We start from the raw sequence: 456 nt of genomic DNA, 5'->3' as shown, positions 1-456 counted from the left end.
GAAAAAGAGGATGCACTTTTAAAGGTCTAATAATTATTAACGAAGTTAATAATTAAGATTTAACTTTCTGCATTAATAGACAGTTAAAAGACCGTCATAGGAGACCTCAAACACTGAAGGAGGATCTCTGTTTGACAAAACAATAGTCCTGTTCAGCTCTCACTCTGAAAGTTGAACTAAAAGTGAGTAGTTTCTAAAAGTTTACAGCTTAATTAAAAGATGGTTATTACATGTTTATGAGTGATTTATGAGTGTTTGTAAATAAAGTGGCACCTTGAGAATCAGTGAATGTGCTGTAACAAGCTAATAATGCAGACCAAGCAAAATCAATATGCGAATACTTTATTATCAATGTGTGAATGGTGTTAGCTTTTTGTCTGGATATTAATAGTATATGAAAACTATACACCAAATCCAGGCTCATCCTAATTTTGCTGTATAAATTCTCAAGTTATA

The sequence above is a fragment of the Poecilia reticulata genome, linkage group LG6 (assembly GCF_000633615.1).
Source record: "Poecilia reticulata strain Guanapo linkage group LG6, Guppy_female_1.0+MT, whole genome shotgun sequence".
NCBI classification, from domain to species: Eukaryota; Metazoa; Chordata; class Actinopteri; order Cyprinodontiformes; family Poeciliidae; genus Poecilia; species Poecilia reticulata.
Note: the sequence above shows the minus strand (reverse complement) of the source record.